Here is an 18722-nt window from a genome sequence, read left to right on the forward strand (position 1 = left end):
AGTCAAATGTTTTTTACTTTTGTGGAAAAAAATTTTATGCAAATTGACTTGGGATCCTATATAACTAATTCTGTAGATAAGAAGTTCTGAAAGCACATTATCTAAAAGGAAGAGGATATGCAACTCTTAGGTACTGTGTGTCTGTTGGTTTTGCCCAGCCCAGGTAATTCCCCATATCAGATGTACAGGTAATCACAGGTCTTGAGCATGCTCCCAAAACATACAACTCAAGTCAATCTTTGGGAATTCGTTTTTTAAAAATGCCATGTGTTTCATAGTGTCATGTCTATGGGTGAGCTTAAACAACTAGTATAAGGTAATTTATTCAACCAGAAGAGGTTCCCCATCATACTTTCTTAATAAGATTGGCAATAATCAGGTGCTGGTTGCCTGTGATAGATTATTCATCATTCTAGCAAATCTCTGGATCTGTGCTCTAGGCAGACCAAGTTGAAACATGCCTGTTCTTCCCTCACTCTCTTCCCTCTCTGTCTCTGCCCTACAAGCTATGTGACACTGGATAATATTAGTCACTTATATACATCAGTAGGTATATTCATCAAGCAGCCCACTTCTTTGCCTGGCACTGCAGGAACCGGAAATGTACAAGACAGGAATGGTCCATGCCATCAAAGAACTTACCTGTGCAAAGGTAGCCAAGAATTCATGTCAGCAGTAAGGGGCAATATAGGAGTGACTGAATTTGTTGTAGAAACAGAGAGCAGGAAGCAAACACTCTGGTCTGGAATTCAGCCCATGGATGTAAGCTATCCAACTTACCATAGGGATCCTAGCGCCTAGCACAGTTTATCCAATAAAGCAAGCACTCAATAGATATGAATTGAATGGATAAATGTATGGTCTTTAGTGGGCAGGGATGGTCAGGAGAAGCTTTCTAGAAGAAGAGAAACTTGAGTTAGGATTTAAAGGATTGAGAGGCATTAGATGATATAAGGCAAGAGGAAACTTCTAGAGGAATATAAGCAAAGTTGCTGAAATAGACTCCGCATAGAGATAAAAGTAGGATTTAGATGCAAAATTAATGCTGAGGTTGATTCTTAAAAGGTTAATGTCATTTCAGCTCATGGATTATCCATTGTTGAATAGTCAGAGTCTGTTTCTAGCATTTGTTAATTTTGGCAGTGGGAACAAGAAGTTCAAGGACCTGGAAGAGATGCATGGCCTCCCTCTGCGGCTGACCTGCAAAAAACTTTCCTAATTGTGTGCCAACATTTTCATGTGTTTCTAAAACTTTCAAATATGTAGTGAGAATCATTAGTTGGGGGTACCAGATTAGTGTGGCTATCAGCTGCTTAGCCTAAAGAGGTATTGTTTCATGGTAAGAGGAGCTGGAGTTGTTATCCTACAACTTACACCATTGAGAATTGTCCCAGGGAGAGGCTATTTTCCAAAATTTTCTAGAAACTGTCATAAAGGATGACCAGGACCATGTTCAGGACCATGACTCTTCCTAGCCCTCCTTTATTCTGCTCCTTGGGCTTGGTTCTCTCCATCTGAATGTCCAAATCTGGTCTTTCTTTCTTGCTCACATCTTAATAGTTTGCATGGAGTCAGGTAGCTTAGCAAAGATAAATTAACTATGAAGATGCTCCATTTACAATCCGTATGGTTTCTATTACTCACTGAATCAGAACTAACGTTCTTACTCTTTACATCAAAACTATCACCAGAGTTCTTTGGACCTCATTCCTGTCCCCTTAACCTACATCTCAGTTTCTGCGCTTGTATTTTTGCATAATGAAAAGTTAAATATCAGAGTGTCTATAGGGACGCAGTTTGGTATGTAGAACATTGACTTCAAAGCTGAAGACCTTTGTTTGAGACTAGATTCTGTCACAAATGAGCTATCTGGCCCTCCCTTGTCTAAGCTTCATTTTTCACTATGGTGAAATAGGAACAATAATACTTAACCTGCTATCCTCACAGAATTATGGAGAAGAATCTAGTGGGATGATGCATGTGACAGCCTTTGTAAAATGTAAGGTACATAAAGATGTAGAAAAGTTGTTTTCATTTTTGAGTCTTCTCTCAGCATATGGCGGTCTCAAGTTACTAAGTATTTCTGTTCCATTATACAGATAGCTACTGAAATCCCAAGACTTTCATAAAACCTGAGTCAGGTAAGTGTTAATGATGTCTCTTGAATTTCACAATCTCAGAATTTGCTTCTATAGCTTCTTATCTTTTATGCCAATCTCTAAATGTCCTCTTGCCCCTGTGACTAACACTCTGGAGCGCTCAATTATATCTGTCGAATTAACGTATGAATGACTCAATGTCTATTAGTTAAAATGGTCTAGGCTATGCTTCAATAACAGATAAGCTCTGAATCCTCAGTAAGTTAGCCCAGTAAAACTTTATTTCTCACTCATGTTAAATCTGATACAGATCAGTGAGGCAGGGGGAGGCCTCCAGTGACTCAGAGGGTCAGAGTTTTTCTGCATTGGATCAAGACATAGTTTCCAAGATTGCGGCAGGGAAGGAAAAGAAAGATGGAGAAAGCTCAGAGGATTTAACTGCCCTGGCCTAGACATGACAGATGTCATTTCCACTCACAGCCTATTGGCCAGAACTAATCATAGAGACCAACCAAACTGCAAAAGAGGCTACAGATTTCAGGGGAGCAAATTCTAAGTGCCAAAATATTTGCTGAGTGCTAACTTCTCTGCAAAACAATGCCCTCCATCTCAACAAGAGTCTTGCCCATTACATTCCAGATACTGTTCTGGGCACAAGGAAACAGCAGTACGTAAGACAGACAAATTCCCTGATTTCGGAGGGTAGGTTGAGGTGAAAGAATGAAAACATTCTGGCTGCACTCTCATTTTACAGTATCATGTATTGATACTATCTATTCTTCTACTTCACTTGTGCTATTTTCAAGGGTGTCCAAGTTTTTGAAAGAATAGAACCAGGGCCATTCTGATAGCTCTGTGCTCTTCCCTAGGGAAATGAGACTTGCTTCTCTTGCTTCTGCTGGTCATGAGGTTCAAAAGCCCCTGTGGTTTCAGCTGGGTGGAGGGAAGGGGGAAGGAAAGCTTGGAAGCAGCGCCTTCCAGCTGGACTTGTTTAGATTGGCACAGTCTCTGTAAGCAGCCATGACTCCAGAGCTGCTGGAAAATGTGCTTATCACCCTAGGGGGTTGAGCAGGAAGGGGAAGGTCCCAGCTGATAGAGCCTGAAAGAGAGCTAATGGAAACGGGCTTCAGCCTTTCTGTGGGTAAGCAGGAGTAAGATATAGGGTCCAGCTTCAGGGAATAAGCAAACCGTGATATTATTTTCACTATCCTAGCCAGAGAGAAAGGAAAACTATTGTTAGTTTTCATTGGATGAATGGGAGAAATATGCAGTTATTTCTGTGGGTAAGCAGGAGTAAGATATAGGGTCCAGCTTCAGGGAATAAGCAAACCGTGATATTATTTTCACTATCCTAGCCAGAGAGAAAGGAAAACTATTGTTAGTTTTCATTGGATGAATGGGAGAAATATGCAGTTATGTTTCCTTCTCTGCTAGTTTCTTGTGACGGTCCTTTCCTTCTATCACTGGAGTTCCCTTCAGCTTAAAGGAAATATTTTTTTTCTTATCTGCCAAAACCCTGACACCAATCTCTGGGCTGACCTCACCCAGCATGACTTGTTCCTCTAATGCAGACTAGCATTTGTTGATTCTCTGCACTGCACTACTTACACTAGATATTGTAGCATCCCTGTCTACCACCTCTATCTCCAGTTTACCTTCTGTCACACGGGCAGAAAGCTAAAAACTACATTCCCCAGTCTCTCCTCGTTGTTAAGTCTAGTTGCAATGTAGGATCTGTCAATGAGACGTACTCTCGTGAGATTAGCAAGTGGAAGGGAGAAGTACCATCCTCTTCAGGGCTGGCGTTGGCTGATGCACACGATCATCAAATGGGAGTTCGGGCAGTGACCAGGGAAGCTGGTCTGGGAATGAGATTTGAGGCTGTGGGGCAGCTGATGGTGACAGTGCTCTCCTGCAGCTTCCGGAACTGGAGGTGGCAGCTGCAAGAGAAGCCTTGAAGCCTAGAGGTGGCCCCTGTTTTCAGTTCCTGCTGTCCTTCCTGCAATTTTGTACCCACTTATTTCCCTACTTTAAGTCCTATTCTGCTTGAAATACCTAGGGTGGTTTCTATTTCCTGCGCTTATTTCCTGACCTACAAGATACTGCTATACACCATCTCACTTGGATATTCATTGACTATAGCCGGCCTAAGTCACTCACTTGCTATTGGGTAGTCAGGAAACACCTTCTAAGATCCATGTTCTTATCACCACTCCATGCTGCCTCCTTCCTTATCGTTCAAGGATCAACTTTCACCTCCATTCTCACCCTGTCTCTGATTCCTCCATTCCAAGAAGGTGTCTGTCCCATACCTCTTCTTGTTGATTCATTTTGCCTAATATTGATACTTAACTTTCCTCTCTAATCTTCATTCCACAAAAAGAAAAAAAAATTAGCTCCAAGGGCAAGAGAAATGCTTTCTACTACTTCTGCAACTACCCCTCAGGTGTATTCTTTTTTTTAACTTAAAAAAAACTTATAGAAGTATAGTCGATTTATTATGTTGTGTTAATTTCTGCTGTACAGAAAAATGTTATACATATATATATATATATATATATATATACATTCTTTTTCATATTCTTCTCCATTATGGTTTATCACAGGATATTGAACATAGTTCCCTGTGCTATACAGTAGGACCTTGTTGTTTATCCATTCTCTATATAGTAGTTTGCATCTGCTAATCCCAAACTCCCAATCCATCCCTCCTCCACCTCTCCTCTCCCTTCGAAACAAGTCTGTTCTCTATGTCTGTGAGTCTGTTTCTGTTTCATGAGTAAGTTCATTTGTGTCAAATTTTAGATTCCACGTTTAAGTGATATCATATGGTATTTGTCTTTGTCTTTCTGACTTACTTCACTCAGTATGATAATCTCTAGTTCCATCTATGTTGCTGCAAATGGTATTATTTCATTCTTTTTTATGGCTGAGTAATATTCCATTGAATATATGTACCACACTTTCTTTACTCATCTGTCATTGGGCATTTAGGTTGTTTCCATGTCTTGGCTATTGTAAATAGTGCTGCAATGAACACTGGGGTGCACATATCTTTTCGAATTACAGTTTTGTCCAGATATACGCCCAGGAGTGGGATTGCTGGATCATATGGCAACTCTATTTTTAGTTTTTTTGAGGAATCTCCATACTGTTCTCCACAGTGGCTGTACCTATTTCCATTCCCACTAACAGTGTAGGGGGTTCCCTTTTCTCCACACTCTCTCCAGCATTTGTTATTTGTAGACTTTTTAATGATGACCATTCTGACCAGTGTGAAGTGGTACCTCATTGTAGTTTTGATTCCCTTATGTGTATTCTTAATATTTGTTGGATGGCACTGTGCTAACTTGTAGAATATAAGAACACAGCACAGAGGGAAAACCTCTGTTCTTCAGTGTAAGCTGATACGTCTCCTACCATCTGCGTAACCCGATGTCTATAGGGTAATGACAAGCACCACTGGGAGGTGGGGGTGCACATTCTGGTGGAGGAAGAACCCTTATTACCAAAGAAATGGAGGAGAAGAGGAGGCAGAAAGAAACTGTCTAGGAATTTGTTCAAACAGGAAGCCCTGGGTTTTCTTCTTTGCTGACTGATCACACTTTTACTTCACATTTCACATCTCCTCAAGTCTCCTGCCATTATTTCACAGCAGGCATCAAAGTGACTCCCCCTCCCCCAATTTACATAGCTGCAGATGGGCTAGGGGAGCCAGATCCAGGAGCAAAGACATCAGCTGTGCACACCACCAGGTTTTCTCAAAGGGAAACCTCAAATTAATTTTCAAAGGTTACAGGAAACTTGCCAGTCTGGAAGCTGCTGGAAAAATCCAACACATACTTGATTTCTTTCCAATCTAAGGGGAGAGCCTAAAGGATGGAGAAGCTATACCTCATTGGATCAAGAACACCAGGGAAATCAGAACTCAATGGTGAGCATCTGGATTTGCAACTGAAAAAAGTTCTCTCAGTAGTAAAGTTCAGTCTTCCCCTTAAATTTCACCTTGTGATTTTTCCCATTAGATCCGTTCCATAGTTTTGGTACCAGTTCCGGCCCTTCAGGTCCTGAGAACTGATGTGGGCATCAACAGAGAAGCCAGCTTCAGACTGAAAGGACCAGGCAGGTGAACAAAGTGGGGGTGGGGAGGGGGAGGGAAAGGAAGGAGGAGGGTATCATGTGGCAGGAGAGGGAGAAGGAGGAGTGAGGGTCCTGGGAACACAAGGAGGAAGAAAGCAGATACAAAGAACCTTTCTGCAAAGGAAAGAAAGATCCTCGTCCAAGCTCCTTCAAGGCCCAACCTGATAAACTCTTATAATATTCACTGTTTAGATCTCTTACTTTGTACTGACCAACTGGCAAGTCCTTTAGGATTGTTTGTAGTTTGTTCCTGTGTATACTTGATTTCACGATTAGACTGCCCGCTCCTCGAATCACTTTGCCAGTCGTTTCTGTGTGGTCTCCGGACCAGCAGCACCGTCACTGGGGGGCTTGTTGGAAATGCAGGCTCTCAGGCCCCACTCTAACCATGCTGAATCAGAACCTGCATTTTAACAAGATCTCCATGTGATTCGTGTGTCCAGTAAAGATTGAGAGGCAGGGACCTACGACTCCAGAAATTAGCAAGGAAGTGAGAGCGACAGCGAGTGAGGGACTGAGCTTGCTCTCAGGAGGCTGGTATAAAGGCGTGTACTCCATACCCTGAGACACTGATGGAGGTTAAGCAATAAATAAGCTGGTAGCGGGCTGTCACAAACCAGGGAAACCTGGTTATACTCTAAGCCAGTGGGTTTCAGTTTAGTGTGTATCAGAATCACCTGGAAAGCTTGTTAAACCATAGATTGTTGGATCCACCCCCTTCCAGCGTTTCTGATTCAATAGGTCTAGGGTGGGCCTGGGAATCTGCACGTTCCTAGGTGATGCTGATGGTACTGGCCCAGGGACAACACTTTGAGAACGACGTCCCTGAGCAATAAAGATATTCAGATAAAGTAATCACCCTTCTACAAATTATTTGGGATCATTATGATCTCAAATCCCACACTGAGTTTGCCATGGGAGACCAGACCACTTTACAATTACTTCCAGAAAGAGGCCCTCGTGAGAAAGCCCTGATGCATTTTGACCAGCTGTGTTGGGTTGTGAGCCAATTACGAGGAAAGCTAGAATGGTCCTGCTTTCCCAGCCGTGTTATCCAGCAAACCCAGAGACAGTACGTTAGTAAAGAAAATTGTACAGATGAGACCTGGAAGCTGCCATTTCATTGGGGGGAAGGTTTTGTCTTTTCATTACAAGAGAAAGCTAACATTTCCCATCTCGCCCTTCTCCAGAAGTAGGTAAGCATAAAACCAAAGTCAATTTCTTACAATTTAGTAACCTCAGTACCAACCAATTATATTCTGGGACATGAGAAACAGCTGTTGTAACATTAGAGCTCCAACAGTTTCATCTCAGCTATTTAAAGGGATAAAAGAGCCAATATTTTCATTCCCTTATGATATTATCAAGACATGATAAACAACCAGGACTGTAGTATTAATTACATTAATTTGGAGAGGAGAGAGACCACTTTAATTGCTCCAAGCTGGAGAATAATTTTTTATGGGCAGACATTCATTCCATAAATTCACATTAGAAGGGGTACTTTGTCTTTCTCTATCAGCAGCAAAATTTCTGGAGGCAAAAAACAACGACCACCCCCTTTTAAGGTGGATTTCAATAGGAAAAAACATTCTCACTGTTGCCATGTGTCATTCATTGAATGCTGACTTGTTGAGCTATTTGAAAGAAAGAAATACAGGGAAGGTATTTGTCTTGAAATAATTTGTGATCTAAAAAAGGAAGTAGGACTGACGCAGCTAGATTTAAATACTTTCTCATATATGGAATGGATTTAGAGTGTGTCACCTCCCTCTCAGGGTCAAGAAGACCAAATGAATGATGTACATCAAAATGCTTTGTAAACTATAACATCATACAAAAGCAGCAAAGGAAAGGGAAATATCCTTTATTGAGTGCTTTCTACATGGGGCACTGAGCTAGGTGCTTGACTTCTATGACCCTATTTTAATATTCATAAGAAATCTTAGAAAGAGAAGTAAGAACATAAAAAAGAGAGAATGTAATAAATAGGTGATGAAAATGCCAACTTTGTCAAAGTGGAAATTATTCAGATAAAATTGTACAGTTCCAATTAATTAATGTAATGTATGCTATTCATGACAGGTAATCTCTCTCACCCCAAAATACATAATAAATACATACTGACCTGATAGGTGGTCACATTATGGAATCACCCAAACATTAACTATAGTCTTGGTAATGAAAATATGTCTAAGTAAATCTATCCACTACAGCTCCTAGGATTAAAAACTACATTTGGCTCCAATGGTTGTGATGGAAGGGGAGAATTTAGGGTGGTTCCAGAAAGCAGCCCTGAAGAGCTGTTGAATGTTGCAAGTGTTGGACTAGCCATTTGTAATTTGGGGCTTAGAGGATGCCATCCAGGTTTCTAGAAGTACTTGTTCTAGAAACTCGCTATGAGCCCTGCTAACAGTATTGCATTTTGCCAGGTTCCCCTGCCATTGCCTCAAGAGTTGGTATGGAGCAGTTGTAGGGAATGGGTCTTCAATCCTGTTAATGCTCTGGAAACTTTAGTTGAGGATAGGAGCAGTTCACATACAACTAATAATGTCACGCTAAGGAAGAAGGTATTCAAAGAAATCGAAAGAACGCTCTAGAATTGTGCATTCCCCAGTTGCTGGAACCAGGTGCACTGCTATAAATGGGGAGCCTTCACCAGAGTATGAGAAACTCTGAATATTGCAAAGTTCTGAACCACAGGGTCCCTTTTTATGTAGAAATATCTTCATAAGTTAAATGTCCAATAAGGGATTGCTTATGCAAAATGTGGAACAACTATATAAACAAAAAAAGAAAAAAATCATGCAGTAAAGCTGTATAGGTCAATATGGAAAAATGTGTGAAGTACAGTGTAGGAGAGATTTTCAATTGCAAAATAGTATTGTTCAATATGATCTCACTTTTCTTTAAAAATGTGTTAATATGAATGGAAAAATGTTGGAAGTGTATGTAAGGAAATTTTAACACTGGTGGTCACTTGATAATGGAATATCAGGTCATTTTTATCATCTTTTTGCTTATCCACACTTTCTGAATTTTCTACAATAGTATATATCTTGTTTTATGATGTCCCAGAGAGACAATCATACGACTGTCATCCAAACTTGTTTGGGGTTTGGGGTTAACCCACTTTTTTTTTTTTAATTTATTTTTTAATTTAATTTTATTTATTTTTTTATACAGCGGGTTCTTATTAGTTATCCATTTTATACATATTAGTGTGTATATGTCAATCCCAATCTCCCAATTCATCCCACCACCACCACCACCCCGCCACTTTCCCCCCTTAGTGTCCATTAACCCACTTTTAAAAGCTTAATTTTCATAAGCACACAAACAACTGCAAAATAAACTATCTGTGGCCTATCCAATATCCCACCTTTCTTTCTTGTTAACACAATCCAAATTTTGTTTGTCTATTGAGCAGGGACATGCTAGGAAAAGTAGGCTCAGCTCTGTTGGATTATTCTTAGTCTAAGCTGCTGTGATGGTTAATTTTGTGTCAACTTGACTGGGCCATGGGGTGCCCAGATATTTGGTTAAACTGGGTATGTCTATAAGCGTGGAGATTTAACACTTGAATCAGTTGATTTAGTAAAGCAGATTGTCCTCCTCAGTGTGGTTGGGCCTCATCCAATCCAGTGATGGCCTGCCTAGATCAAAGAAGCAGAGTAAAAGAAAATTCTCTCTCTCTGCCTATTTTAGAGCTGGGACATTGGTCTTCTGCCTTCAGACTTAGACTTGGACTCAGACTGGATCTTATACCATTAGCTCTCCTAGGCCTCCAGCTTGCTGACTGCAGAGCTTGGGATTTGTCAGCTTCCATTATCACGTGAGCCAATTCCTTTTGATAAATCTCTTTATATATAAAAATACAAATATATATAATTATATACACATATATATTCTTTTTCTCTATTGACTCCGTTTCTCTGGAGAACCCAGACTAATACAGCCAACCATGGTCATTGTATTCTCTTTTGCTGGTGATTGGTAACATTGACCCACTTCTGGTCAATGAAATGTAAAGAGAATGTTGGGGAGGGGGTGTTCTGTGTAATTTTCCTCTTTAATAAGAAAGAGAGTGGCACAGACAGAAGCTGTTGTGGCTCCTCTTTCTTTCTGCTTTTGTTTGAGTTATGTGAGAACAAAATGCCTAGAGCTGGTGTAGCCATACTGTGGCATTATTGCAGACTTTACCGACACATTAAAGATGGCAAAATGGGAAGTTGGAGAAACCGTGGATTCTTTTTTTTTAATTGAGTTATAACTAACATACAGTATTCTATTAGTTTCAGGTGTACAACATAGTGACTTAATATTTTTATACATTATGAAATGATCACCACAATACTGACTATATTCCCTATGTGTACATTACATCCCCATGTACTGGTTGTTTGTACCTTCCAGTTATTAACTGGAAGTTTGTACCTCTTAATCCCCTTCACCTCTTTCATCTGTCCCCCCACCTCCCTCCCCTGTGGCAACTACCAGTTTGTTCTCTGTATCTGTGATTCTATTTCTGTTCTGTTTTGTTTGTTTGTTTTGTTTTTTACATTCCACATGTAAGTGAAATCATATGGTATTTACTTTTCTCTGACGTTTTTCACTCAGCATAATACCCTACAGGTCCTCACACATATATATATCTCATATATATATATATATATATATATATATATATATATATATATATATCACATCTTCTTTATCCATTCATCTATCAATAGACAAGCATTTCTTCCATAACTTGGCTATTGTAAATAGTGCTGCAATTAGCATAGGGGTACATAAATCTTTCCAACTTAGTGTTTTCATTTTCTTCAAATAAATACCCAAGAAGTGAAATTGCTGGGTCATATGTTAGTTCTATTTTCAGATATTTGAGGAACCTCTATACTGTTTTCCATAGTGGCTGCACCAATTTACATTTCAACCAACAGTGCACAAGTGTTCCCTTTTCTCCACATCCTCACCAACACTTGTTGTTTTTTGTCTTTTTGATGATAGCTGTTCTGACAAGTGTGAGGTGATATTTCATTGTGGTTTTGATTTGTGTTTCCCTGATGATTAGTGGTGCTGAGCACCTTTTCAAGTGCCGTTGGTCATTTGTATGTTTTCTTGGGGAACGTCTCCAGATCTTCCGCCTATTTTTTACTCCAGTTGTTTGTTTTTGATATTGAGTTGTATGAGTTCTTAACATATTTTGGATATCAACACCTTAACAGATATACCGTTTGCAAATATTTTCTCCCATTCAGTACATTGCCTTTTCATTTTGTTGATAGTTTCCTTCACTGGGCAAAAGCTTTTTAGTTGGAAGTAGTCCTACTTATTTTTGCTTTTGTTGCCCTTGCCGGAGGAGACATATTCAAAAAAAATATTGTTAACACTGATGTCAAAGAGCATACTGCCTTTGTATTCTTCCAGGGGTTTTATGGTTTCATGACTTACATTTAAGTCTTGAATCCATCTTGAAGTTAGTTTTGTATATGGTGTAAGAAAGTGGCCCAATATCATTCTTTCGCATGTAGCTGTCCAGTTTTCCCACCACAATTAATTGAAGGGACTATCTTTTCCCCATAGTATATTCTTGCCTCCTTTGTCATAAATTAATTGACCACAGGCGCATGGGTTTATTTCTGGGCTTTCTCTTCTGTTCCACTGAGCTATGCGTCTGTTTTTGTGTCAGTGCTAAACTGTTTTGATTACTATACCTTTGTAGTATAGATTCAAGTCTGTGAGCATGATACCTCCAGTTTTTTTCTTCTTTCTCAAGATTGCATTGGCTATCTGGGGCCTTTTGTGGTTCTATATAAATTTTAGGATTATTTGTTCTACTTTTGTGAAAAAATGCTATTGGTATTTTGATAGGAATTGCACTGAATATGTAGATGGCTTTGAGTAGTATGGATATTTTAACAGTATTAATTCTTCCAACCCATGAGCATGATATATCTTTCCATATATTTGTGTCATCTTCAATTTCTTTCCTCAGTGTCTTATAGTTTTCAGAGCACAGGTCTTTCACTGCCTTGGTTAAATTTATTCCTAGACATCTTATTCTTTTTGATAAAATTGTAAATGGGATTGTTGTCTTCATTTCTCTTTCTGATAGTTTGTAGTTAGCATACAGAAATGCAAAAGATTTCTATATATTGATTTTGTGTCCTGCAACTTTACTGAGTTAATTTATTAGTTTGTTTTTTGATGGAGTCTTGAGTTTTGTACATACATTTTTTATGTATCCTTTGTAGGGTTTTGGTTTGTGGTTACCTTGAGGTTCATATATATCAACTGTATATATAGTCTTCAATTTTAAGCTGGTATTTGCTTAAGTTTGAAGACATTCTAAAAGCATCATATTTTTACTACCCCCCCCCCCGCAACGTTTCATGTTTTGGATGTCACATTTTATATTTTTTATTTTGTGTATCCCTTAATTACTTGCAGTTATAGTTGACTGTACTACTTTTGTCTTTTAACCTTCATACTAGGTTTTTAAGAAGCTGATCCACTACTTTCACTATATATTTGCCTTTACTAGTGAGATTTTTCCCTTTTGTATATTTTCTTATTTCTAGTTGTGGCCTTTTCTTTTCTACTTAAAGAAGACTCTTCAACATTTCTTATAAGGCCAGTTTAGTGGTGATGAACTCCTTTAGTTTTTGCTTATCTGGGAAACTCTTGATCTCTCTTTCAATTCTGAATGATAACCTTACCTGATAGAGGATTTTAGGTTATAAGCTTTTTCCTTTTAATACTTTAAATATATGCTGCCACTCCCTCTGGCCTGTAAAGTTTCTGCTGAAAAATCAGCTGAAACTCCTATAAGGTTTCCTTTGTATATGATTAGTTGTTTTTCTCTCCCTTCCCCCTGGATTCTTATTGATATTGCTGACCTGCTTCACCAACCAAAGCCAATTTCTAGACCACTCGTTAAGTGAGAAGCTAATGATAAGACATTTTATTTAAACCACTTTGAGTTTGAGTGTGCTGTTCCTTACATCAGAAACTAGCCAAAGAAAGAAAAAGTATAATCCCTCCCCTGCTATTATCATATTTTGTTAATCTGTTTTTTAAAGGTTGCTCTTTATAATCATTTCAGACGCAAAATTAGAAACTTTAAAAGATATATCATTTACTGTTTGCCTGTAGGTCACTGAAGTAGTCCCTGCAGGAGGACAAGAAATATATAGAAGAGTAGATCCCTTCTGCCAGTGAAGTTGTGTTCACATTGTTGGTGGCTAGACACATATCCGTAGTTTGAAGAGAAAGAGGAAGAGGAGATAAAGGCTCCCTTTTCTCCCACGGGTGATATCAATGCTGCTGAATCACTCTCAGACTTCAGAGTTGTTGGAGGAAACAATCATTCCAGGTTTTAAAGGGTAAAACTGGTTTTCTTTGGCAGTGTAGTTTTATAGTAAATTTCATCTTGTCACGTCTCCAACAAAAGAAACCTTTAAGAGGTTTAAAGTGGGAAATAGTTTATTGATGATATTGGCCATGAAGCCGGAAGAAGCACACATGTACCTACAGCCTTGGGCCTCGGCAGGTTGCCTCCAGGCCTTACCCCTACAGGAGACTTGGGAAAGGGCCAAAAAGATGACTGAGTTGCAGAACTTGATGTTGGCTGCTTGGCCATGGGGCCACTTCATTACTGTAGGGACACTCATTCTGGGATAGTTAATGACCTCTCCCTAGAGCCAAATAAATTGAATACTTGGGTGAAGGGTTTAGTCTTGAAAATGAGACCTCGACAGTAGTAAACCTATTGAGAATAAGGCAAATGGGCTTACAGAAATAAGATAGCAATTCTAGATGTGTGCCTCCTTTTCCTGATTATAAGCAGCACTGAAAAGTGAATGAAAATCAACTTATTGTAACAAAAATCCCATTCTCCTATTGGCCTGTATCATTTCGAAGATGATTTATCAAGCTGATTGATTTTCAAGATGTATTTGTTTCCAAACCTTTAACTTACATTTTTTTCTTTTCTCTTCCCAAACCTCTTGGTAAATGTACATTACATTAAATTAGGGATTCACTCACTCCTTCCTTCCTTCATTCCACATGAATTTTATGAGCACTTAACAGTGTGTCAGGTACTGTGCTAGGTGTCCAGGAAACAGAGGTGAAAAATAGATCAGACTTGTCCTTATGAAGTTAACAGTCCTTCTGAGACTTCTACTGTCTAAGTCAACAGTTGAAATAAGATGGGAGAAGCATTACTACAGAGACATGGACAGGAATGTGTGATGTCAAATGAAATGATCAACTTCACATGGAGGGGATTCAATAAAGGGAGCCTTTCGTTCAAAACAGATTCCTTCCACAGCATTAGTAAACATGGCTGAAGTGATCCATTTTTGGTCAGATTTCAGTAAATTAGTTGGTCTTAAAGCAAGATAGCATGAACCATATATCTACTCCATTTTATTTTAATTAGTTTTTCTTGAGAATATGGCTTTATCCAGTTAGCCATTCATTCAACAAAAATTTTTTGCATTCAAGTATGTGCTGGGTATGCAGGGGAATTCTGGCTTCCAATGTGAGTAAAGGAAAGAAGAGGTAAGGATTGGTTTGAAGGGAATAGTGGGAACAATTGTGGGACTAAGTCAATTCCATATTGGCGGCTAAGAGAATATTTAGGAGCCTGGGCCTCATATATTTAAAAATCAATTTCCCACCTTAGCTTAAAAGACCAACTGGTGCAAGTCACTTTCTTTTCAATTAAGGGGAGGATCTCAGTGCTACATTCAAATCAGTAACTGGGCTTCCTCATAGAAACAGCTCAATCAACATAATATTAATGATCTGATTCAAGGCCCTACTTCTGCACACACACATATGCTACACACACACATACGTGTAGTACATATAATACATTTATAGTTTTCTGGAGATTGATTTATGATTTGGACAGAAAGGACAGACGGCACTAACACCACGGATAACCCGCCTCCATTTTAAAGAGACTTCTTCCCTGGCAATCTCAAGCATGTTACCCTGAGTTCCACCCTGAGAAAGACTGGTGTTGGAAAGAAGCCTGGAAGGCTAAGAGACCCAGAGACCCAAGTGGTTTGTGTAGTGGGACTGGTAGAATGTACCAGAAGCTGTCAGAATGTACCAGAAGCTGTCAGAATGTGACAAGGGGGTATTTATGTTAAGGATGTGGGGAGAGAAATGAATTAGGCAGCAGTTGGATTCTTCAGTCAGGGGGTGAGGACAGGAGTTTAGGGGTACACTGTGCTCCTAAGGAGTTTTTTTTAAAAGAACACCCAAGTGGAGAGCATGGAGAGAGAATTTTTCTTGACACACCAATGTACAATGAGAACATATATTTAGTAACATTCGCCTCCCTGTACCCTGAGCAGCTGTTCAGCTAGCAAACACTCCTCCTTCCAGGCGGGGAAGGGAAAGTGTGCTGCACGAAGTTTCTGGAGTTGCCAGTGAGAGCAAGAGCTGGGGCCAGCATTCCGGAGCCGCCCCTCCCCCTCCCCCCTACCAGGCAGCAGGGGGTCCAGCACAGCCAGTGGTTGGGAAGGGGAAGCAAGGGCAGAGAAGTAGCTCCAAGGGAAGACCAGCTGGAGGGTCTTGTTTAATTTCGGCAGGAAGAGCACTTGAAGTTCATTCTTCTTTACTTCTCAAAAGCAGGAAGTTCATACCTTCTCAAAAGCAGGAAGCTGGAAAGAGAATTTCTCAAAATTACCCCTCTTTGCTCTGTGAGGCTGGAACTCACTAGGCAGGGTTGGGGGCCATCAGGGAAATATTTTGTATCTCCTGGAGGTGAGACTTACGGGAAGTGGAAGACAGGATTTATCCACTTTGGGCCAAGCCATCCTTTTCCAAGGAGTGACAGAGTGGACACCTGATTTTCTAGGTTCATAGTTACCTTCTTGACAGTTTTTGACAGGCGCCTAGGGCATACAGGTGGCAGTGAGGATGGGCTAGGGTGGGAAAAGGCCCTATGTAACTAATATATGATACAGTCAAAGATAGTGTTCACTGGTTCCTTTGTTTCCTTCTTTCTTCCTTCCTCCCTTTCTCCCTCCCTCCTTCCCTCTCTCCCTCCCTCCTTTCCTCCCTCCCTCCCTCCCTTCCTTCCTTCCTCCCTCCCTCCCTTCTTCCCTCCCTTCCTTCCTTCATTCCTTTTCTTCCTTCCTTCCTTCATCTTCCCTTCCTCTCTCCCTTCTTCCTTTCCTTCTTTCCTTCCTCCCTCCTTCTCTCCCTCCCTTCCTTCCACTATAGTGTACTGGTACTACTCAAAGTGTGGTCCTCTACTGGCAGCATCAACATCACTTGAGAACTTGGTAGACATATAAATTCTTGGGTCCCACCCCATACTCCCTCTGTAGGCAATCTCTAAGACAAGGCAAAAGGATGTCACTTCCTAGATGAGGTTACAGAAAGACTTGGCTACAGTCTTGGATGAGCTCTGTCACTCACTCGCTTGCTATGAGGGAAGCCAGCTGCCATATTGTGAGTACCCTTTTGGAGAGGCCCATGGGGCAAGAAACTGATGTCTCTGGTCAATAGCCAATGAAGACCTGAGGTCCACCAACAACCACATGAGTGAGCAGGGAACTGTGTCTCCCCCAATTAAGCCTTGAAATACCAGCCCCCCACATCTTGATTGGAGCCTATGAAATATTCTGAGCCAGAGAACCTGATTAAGTTGTTACTGACTCACAGAAACTGGGAGATGATAAATGTTTGCTGTTTTAAGCCTCTAATCTTGGGTTAATTTGTTACACAGCAATAGATAACTAATAGAACTACTGAATTGGAAACTCTGCTCGTGGGGCCCTGGAATGTGTATTTTAGCATGTTTTCCAGGTGATGCTCATGCAAGGTAGTTTGAGAAGCACTGCGTGTGACTAAATTAAGAGTGAGGGCTTTAGAGCCAGGCTGCCTGGGTTCCAGTCCTAGCTCAACGACGTCCCAGCTGTAAGAGCTTGAGCAGTTTACTTAGCCTCTCTGTGCCTTCATTTCTTCTGTAAAATGTCACTAACAGTAGTACATACCTTTAGGTAGTGTAAAGAGGATTAGTTGTGTTAATATATTTAAAGCACTTAGTGTATTGCCTGACAACATCAAGTACAATACATTTAGTGACGATTCATTCATTCGACAGACATTTACAAGGCACCAACTAAGGGTGAGGCATTGTGCTAGATCTTGGAGTTACGAAGATGCATAAGACATAGTTCACTTCTCCTGGGACTGTCGTCCTAGGAGATGGGCATAGAAAAGAATAAACACAATAAAAGGTTAAAATGCTGAGCTTGACTTCTGGAGCCCGTCCATGGAGGCATTAAGGAGAGGCTTAATAAATGGGGTAGTTGGAGGGATATGGGCTTGATTGCCCTCAATGCCTCACCTTAGTTTTTCTTAGTCTCAGTATCTTCCTTTTTATGTGGAAAACTGGCAAACCTATCACCACAAATAGCCTCCTAAGACAGGAGCTGGTGTCTTGTTCACAAGACGCTAGCCATCAGTCCTGTTTTCTGCTCCTAACAAGGCAGCCTGGTTCATTGGCATCCGCTCTTCCTTCTGTCTGAAAGCTTCCTCCCCCACCTCCTCCTCGCAGCACAGTCTCCTTCTTATCTTCATGTCTCTGCTCACATGCCTCCCCAGGGGGGTCTTCCTGGTCACTCTATTTAAATAGCGTCTCCATTTCAATGACTTTTCATATCCTGGACAGCACTAGATTCTGGAACGTACTTAATCGGTTTATTTACTGTGTGTCTCCCTGGGTAGCCTTCACGGTCCCTCTGGGCTAACTGTTGGTCTGTTGTATTCACATGGCACACCCCCAGTGCCCTCCCTGGGACATAGTAGGCATTCAATAAATATTTGTTATTGATGGATAAATGGATGAATGGACATGTCCCTTCACAGCCACTGTAACACTTCAGCATCATTTGCTGAAATGCCAATCTTAATCACGAAGGACATTAATTCAAATTCTGGAAGACAAAACTGCTGAAAAACAGAATGTGAAACCAAGTCACTTTAATTCGAAGGGGCTGCTGGAGAACTGGGAAGAGATGGAGAGTAGGAGGCCATTATACCAGTTAACATGTACTAAGTACCTCCTCCTAGGTCCTGGGTACTCTATTAAATGTTTTATATGCGTTATTTCATATACATCTGAAGTGGCTATTATCATCTGGGAGAGCAGATGGGGAAACTGAGTCTTAGAGCCCTTGATTAACTTGCCTTAAGTCACAGCCAGTGTGGTGCAGATGAATCATGACTGAACCCAGGTGGTCAGGTTCCAAAGCTCCTGGGTTTAACCACTCTACTCTCCTGCCCCCAATGGAATGCAGCTCATTAGGTGAATATTCTGCACAAATAGAAATGTACACAGCTGAACTGCTATGTGACACCATGACAACACCAGACCAGACAGGGAAATATCAGAAAGGTTTCTTAAGAGAGGATGTCCACGAAATGGGAGCTGGGCGATGG

General features: G+C 40.5%; 1 long non-coding RNA gene across 1 annotated transcript; it reads left to right on the forward strand.

Annotated features, from left to right (window-relative positions):
• Positions 1-2098: 2098 nt before the first annotated feature.
• On the forward strand, positions 2099-6205 carry LOC132351453 (uncharacterized). Its single transcript, XR_009498349.1, has 3 exons — positions 2099-2141; positions 5964-6033; positions 6125-6205. It is a non-coding gene; the product is annotated as an uncharacterized LOC132351453 (long non-coding RNA).
• Positions 6206-18722: the final 12517 nt, after the last annotated feature.

This window comes from Balaenoptera ricei, chromosome 17 (assembly GCF_028023285.1).
Source record: "Balaenoptera ricei isolate mBalRic1 chromosome 17, mBalRic1.hap2, whole genome shotgun sequence".
Classification (NCBI taxonomy): domain Eukaryota; kingdom Metazoa; phylum Chordata; class Mammalia; order Artiodactyla; family Balaenopteridae; genus Balaenoptera; species Balaenoptera ricei.